The sequence below is a fragment of the Ovis canadensis genome, chromosome 20 (genome assembly GCF_042477335.2).
Source record: "Ovis canadensis isolate MfBH-ARS-UI-01 breed Bighorn chromosome 20, ARS-UI_OviCan_v2, whole genome shotgun sequence".
Classification (NCBI taxonomy): domain Eukaryota; kingdom Metazoa; phylum Chordata; class Mammalia; order Artiodactyla; family Bovidae; genus Ovis; species Ovis canadensis.
The window spans coordinates 21,446,392-21,452,405 of NC_091264.1; the positions used below are offsets into that span (position 1 = coordinate 21,446,392).

Below are 6,014 nucleotides of genomic sequence, written 5' to 3' on the forward strand. Positions count from 1 at the left end.
TTAGCACCTAAAACCACATCTTATTTCTCTCTGCGTCCTACATACACTCTAACAGCGCTTGGCACACAGCATAGATAGTTATTAAATGTTTATTGAATGAATGAACCGTTACCATACACTGGCAATTATCAGAGGAAATGAAGTTAAATCTGTTTTCTCACAACAACCCTCAAATTGAACAGCTCCAAAGCAAAACAGACAAATCATGTTCAGACCAGCAATGCAGATGCCTCTGCAGATAGTTAATGCCTATATGACATGTAAAACACTGTGCATTATTGTAAACATAAAGAATCTCAAAACACAAGGCCTTCATAAACACTGCAGTCTTACCAGATGCCACTATGATAATGCAGTTTACAACACAGTGGCACCTTAACAGAGGGAGGTTCTTTGGTTTTTATAGGAATTTTTTTATTATTGCATGGGTTTTTTGAGCACTGTACATATCTTTAAACCTATTAGGAAAGAAGAAAGTCATAGATATGCAAGCAAAAAAGACAGGCAGACAGAATGAGTGACATAGACAAGGGGAAGGCAATCATTTGTAATAGATTTGTTTACCCCCTTTATTTTTTAACTGTCTCTCCTCATTCCAGCTTTAAAGTAACCATGATACTTGATTTCCCAGAAATGTCCCAGCTTCTACTATGATCCTGGTTAAATCCAGGCTACGGAAATAATTGTCTGCCCTTTACTCTCATCTTATCCTGATTTGATCAGTGAATCATCACATCAGTAACCAGCTTCTGATGCTCCAGGGCAATTCGGAGGATCCCAGGAGTGCAGCCTTGGCCCCAGGAGGACATCACCAGTGGCTGCTAGGGAGGCCAAGGAAGACCCATCTCCTTAAAGTTTCCTGAAGTTTCCCTCTGTACCAGCCCATTTTCAAGAATGGAGCCTGCTTTTATTTAAAGCTACAGCTTTATTAAATCCCACTCTGTCCGTCCCAACTGTGAAATACCCTGGGTGTCATAACATCAGGGCTCCTGGAATCCTGAGATCGTTACTTTAAATGGAAATGTGATCTGGCCCCAAACCAACTAGAGATCCAAACAGCTTTCCAAAACTCAGCTGAAAGCACTTGCTTTCTCCTGTTGATCAGGGTCCCCTGAGATCCTAAACCTGGCTTAGGATCAGATGCTATGTACCCCTTCAAAACTCAAACCTAAGTCCTGGAGACAGCAAAATCTTAAGCATACCTAGGCTAAATGGTATGGTAATTATATGAATCATCAGAGTCTATACAAATGTCAATCTCCATTCTCCTAAGATACAATAGGATAAAAATTCTGAAATTTGAAAATGTTGTCCCAATTCAACTGACATTGGAAAAGCAATTAATTATCCGATATCTGATATTTTACATTTTATTTTTCAATATAGGTATTCATTCATTTAAATCCTAAAATATATTTTAATCTGGAATTTCAAAAACTATGTACGAGCTATCTTAACCAACAAAAAATAACAGCAAACGACTGATTCTAATTAACTGGTTATCCCCAAATCACTTATATTTGGCTTTGGAATGCTTTCTTCTATTTATGATCTTGGGACCTAGTAGGTTTGCTTTTTGATTATCCTTGAGGTGACTAAAAACATATAAATTGTGATCCTGTTAATGGAGTAAGTCATAATAATTTATAGTTTCCTCACATGACAAATTCATTATATGCATGTGTTTATATAGGCTTCCCTGGTGGCTCAAGAGGTAAAGAATCTGCCTGCAGTGCAGGAGACCCATGTTTAATCCCTGGGTCAGGAAGATCCCTTGGAGAAGGAAATGGCAATCCACTCCAATATTCTTGCCTGGAGAATCCCATGGACAGAGGAGCCTGGCAGGGTACAGTCCATGGGATTGCAAGGAGCTGGACACAACTGAGCAACATCACTCGCTCACTCATTTGCTTATATAGCGTTAAGAGCAATCTAGTGAGGCGAGCACTAATTTTACCCTGTTTCACAAATGAAACAAAAGCACCAAGAGGTGGGATAATGACTTCTTCAAGGTCTGGAGCTAGTAAGTGTCAGAGTCATGACTGGAGTCTGGGTGACAGTCTCTGGAGACGGTGTTTTCAAAGCAGCGGAAAGTGGTAACACGCCCCTGGGAAGATGCTTGGGAGTGGGCAGCGGGGGCAGACAGACGGAGGGAGTGGGTGTGTGCCACGTTGCAAAAGGGAAGGCCAGGTGCTAAAGGCACGAGCGTACAGTTCAGAGATCAGAAGCAGTTCAGAGTGTCTGGGGCAATGGGTATCTCCACATAGGAGACGCAAGACAATGAAGCTTGGATGTCAGACAAGGATTCTGGGCTTCATTCTCTAAACAGCGAGAGGTCCTTGAATCTCCAAGGGAGACAGGGGCACATGCGATCAGATTGTCATGTCAAAAGACATCGCCCTGGCTAAAGAGCAGAATACAGATGGGGGAGGAGGGGTTGGAAGACCTGCAGGTAATCAGAGAGAAAGAGAATAAAGAAGGTTTAAATGAAAGCAGTACCTTAGAGAACAGAACGAAGTCAAGCTCCCCTGGGTGGCCCTAGATCCCCTCTACTCTCCAGGGTGAGTGAAGGAGCATCAGGTCGACATGTTGAAATTTTGTTGATTAGGGAAGAAAAATCACAAAATGTTCCAGGGAAATACTGTAAGCCTCCTACAGACGAGCCTCTGAGTTGCGAACTTTCAAAGCTGGGACCACCTGTGCATGCGCTTGCATATCTAGTGACCTCAGGCATGAGTGGCACTGCAGCGTGCCTCCCTCTCCTGCTGCCGACCATGCAGCTCCACCATCTCCACCTTCTCTACCCCCCAGTCAGCAGCTCTTCCAGCCTGTGCACTCAACACCAGCCACTGTATCACAGCTATCGTACCATAGACTACTGTACTTTTCAAGGTATTGTATCATAAGATTAAAAATGTTTTGTGTGTTTGTTTTTACTATTACTGGGTGAAAAGTATTATAAACCTACAACAGTACAGTACTATATAGCCAATTGTGTTAGCTGGGTCCCTAGTCCAACAGCGTCAAACTTCTGAACCAATTGGACTTACGACACGCTCTCAGAACAGAACTCTTCTGCATGTAGGGGACTCACTGTCATGCTGAGGTTGGTATGTATGCTGAATACAGAAGTTTTGTGAAGCATAAGAGCTGGAAATGTCACGTGAGGAGAACAAATATGGCAGGTACATCCTCTCATAGTCAGAATGAGAATGAGGACACTAACACATTGAAATATATCCCATATATTAATAGATGGGTGACAAGCTATCCAGAGAGTTAGTGGTTACAGGAGGATGGCGAGAGTCCTCCCAGCCTGTTTACTTGGTGGTGAATGTGCTGGAGAACAAATTACTATTTTGTCTCAAAAAAAAAAAAAAAACCCTGAAAAGTTATTAGTTTTATCATCAGACCTTTATTCAACATAGACAGATCAATGAAATGGAAAGCTCGGGTGAAATGAGACAAAACATCCTTTCATCCCAGATGGAAAGTCCAGTCCCAGATATTGTATAACACTCATCAGACCTTTGCTCACTCACCACTGGGGGCTAATCAACAAGCAGTATTTGAATGAAACCTTCGGTTGAGTTTTATTACACTCTTGATCACAGCTGCCACCACACAAATATAAAGCCTTGTGGAGTGTTCGTCACCAGTGTGGGGCTTTCTCATAAATGTCACTGCATCTCCAGGGCTAACTTCTGTGACAAAGACAGATAAAAATCCCCTCTAAGCAACTGGAGAGACTCCTACAGCGAGAAGGAAAAAGAACTATGCCAAATGTGGTGAAATCACTTTATTAAGTCTTAATCTACCTGAGGAATGGCATCCAGAGTGCTAGCTTTTATGAAACAGCTCTCACTCCTGCTCAAAGATGAAGCAGATTTTTCTCACCTGCCAGAAATGACGAACCTGAGGAAGCGCGGCAAGAAACGTTCCCATTTTTAAATTGCCGAGGGTGCTACACCTGCTTTTCAGAATTCAATCCTCAGGATTGCTTTTTAGCTGAACCACATCCTCTTGTAAACTTCCTTCACTCTATTCATCTTCAGGAAGCTATCCGCCCTACTTCTGTCTCCTACCGAGATCTGTGAAACACTCAAGCTAGAGTGTAAACTTAAAAACATCTCTCAAAAATAGACATGACGATTACCAAAGGGGCACCTACACAGAGCTCTTTGCTTTCTGAGTACAGTGTTGTCATGGTGAGACTGTGAGCCACTGGACATCGTGTCCACTTGATGCTATTCACCCTTAGGGTGACTAGACCTGGTACAGAGGCCACACAGCAGAGGAGACACAGAATGTATATTGAATAAATAAATTAGTAATGAAAGAGGGAAGGAAGGAAACACAGGAAAGAGTGTTTTCTGATTTACAAAACTAATAGAAATTCTGCATTGGTGAAGAACTGGACTTGTTTACTACATTCCCCAAAGTCTTCTCATTGGTAAGAAACTTTGCAAACTAGGGATGCTAAAACCAGTCCCATGGCACTTGTGTGTTCTGCTTAAATCCCTCACGATTCTTCAGCTTAAGTCAGACAGAGGAAGACAAATGTACTATGCTATCCCTTATATGTGGAATCTGAAAAAGTGATATAAATGAACTTATATGCAAAATAGAAATTGACTCTCAGATGTAGAAAACGAACATGTGCTTCCCAAAAGGGAAAGGTGGGAAGGAGGGATAAATTGGGAGTTTGGGGTAAACAGACACACACTACTGTACATAAAATAGATAAACATCAAAGACCTGCATAGCACAGGGAACCATATTCAATATCTTGCCTATAATAAATAATAATAGCCTGTAATTTAAAAGACTATATAGATATATATGCACATGTGTGCTCAGTCACGTCAGTCATGTCTGACTCTTTGTTACCCTATGGACTGTAGCCCACCAAGCTCCTCTGTCCTTGGGATTCCCCCGGCAAGAATACTGGAGTGGGTTGCCATGCCCTCCTCTGGGAGATCTTCCTAACGCAGGGATCGAACACGCATCTTCTGTGTCTCCTGCATTACCGACAGACTCTTTACCCACTGAGACACCTGGGGAAGCCTATATACATATCTGTATAACTAAATCACCGGAGAAGGCAATGGCACCCCACTCCAGTACTCTTTCCTGGAAAATCCCATGGATTTTCCAGGCTGCAGTCCATGGGGTCACTGAGGGTCGGACACGACTGAGCAACTTCACTTTGACTTTTCACTTTCGTGCATTGGAAAAGGAAATGGCAACCCACTCCAGTGTTCTTGCCTGGAGAACCCCAGGGACGGGGGAGCCTGGCGGGCAGCCATCTATGGGATCGCACAGAGTCAGACACGACTGAAATGACTTAGCAGCAGCAGCATAACTAAAGCACACTGCTGTACACCTGAAACTAATATAACATTGCAAATTAACTATCCTTCAATTTTTAAAAAGGGGGAAAATAATTTTAAAAAACAACTGAAGTTAGTCATCAGTCTCTGAGTCAACAGATTCTACTTGCAGGTTTGTGTCTTTTTCTCTTGAATCGCTCAAAGGGCCTGCAACACTAGGCCTTCAGGCATCCTGATCTGCACAGCACTGCCCTTGTAAGATGAAGCTAATCTCCAGGCAGCACAGTGCCCACCACTCCCACTGAGGAAGGTCAAGGACCAGAGATCACCTAGGATCGTGCTTATACCTAAAAGTCTGGTTTACTTCACTCACTTAGGGGGTCTGCCTGGCCAAACAAAACATTCGAGATTTCATTCCCTGATTCACAGCATATCCCAGCACTGAGGAAGCACTGGGCAAGTCCTGTGAATTTCAGATTCTGATGCAGCAGGTCTGAGGAGGAGCCTGCGTGTCTAACGGGTCTCAGGTGAGGCCAACAATGCCAGAGGTTGAGGAGCCAGACCCCAGAAAAGATCTGTGTATGAACTGATGGAATCAATGTTTTTTTCAAATATTTGTCTATTGACAACTGAAATTAGCTATATTCAAAGTTCTTAATCAATTAAGTTACACAGAAGTTG

General features: G+C 42.8%; 1 protein-coding gene across 17 annotated transcripts in view; it reads right to left on the bottom strand.

Moving 5' to 3' along the window:
* Positions 1-6,014, bottom strand: part of MLIP (muscular LMNA interacting protein) — a 308,623-nt gene that overhangs the window by 12,697 nt on the left and 289,912 nt on the right. The window lies entirely within an intron of this gene.